The sequence below is a fragment of the Marmota marmota genome, unplaced genomic scaffold (assembly GCF_001458135.2).
Source record: "Marmota marmota marmota unplaced genomic scaffold, marMar, whole genome shotgun sequence".
Taxonomy (NCBI): domain Eukaryota; kingdom Metazoa; phylum Chordata; class Mammalia; order Rodentia; family Sciuridae; genus Marmota; species Marmota marmota.
Window position 1 is genome coordinate 2,429,920 of NW_025999853.1, and position 285 is coordinate 2,430,204.

The window sequence follows — 285 nt, forward strand, 5'->3', positions numbered from 1 at the left end:
AGGAGGAGGAGGAGGAGGAGGAGGAGGAGGAGGAGGAGGAGGAGGAGGAGGAGGAGGAGGAGGAGGAGGAGGAGGAGGAGGAGGAGGAGGAGGAGGAGGAGGAGGAGGAGGAGGAGGAGGAGGAGGAGGAGGAGGAGGAGGAGGAGGAGGAGGAGGAGGAGGAGGAGGAGGAGGAGGAGGAGGAGGAGGAGGAGGAGGAGGAGGAGGAGGAGGAGGAGGAGGAGGAGGAGGAGGAGGAGGAGGAGGAGGAGGAGGAGGAGGAGGAGGAGGAGGAGGAGGAGGAGG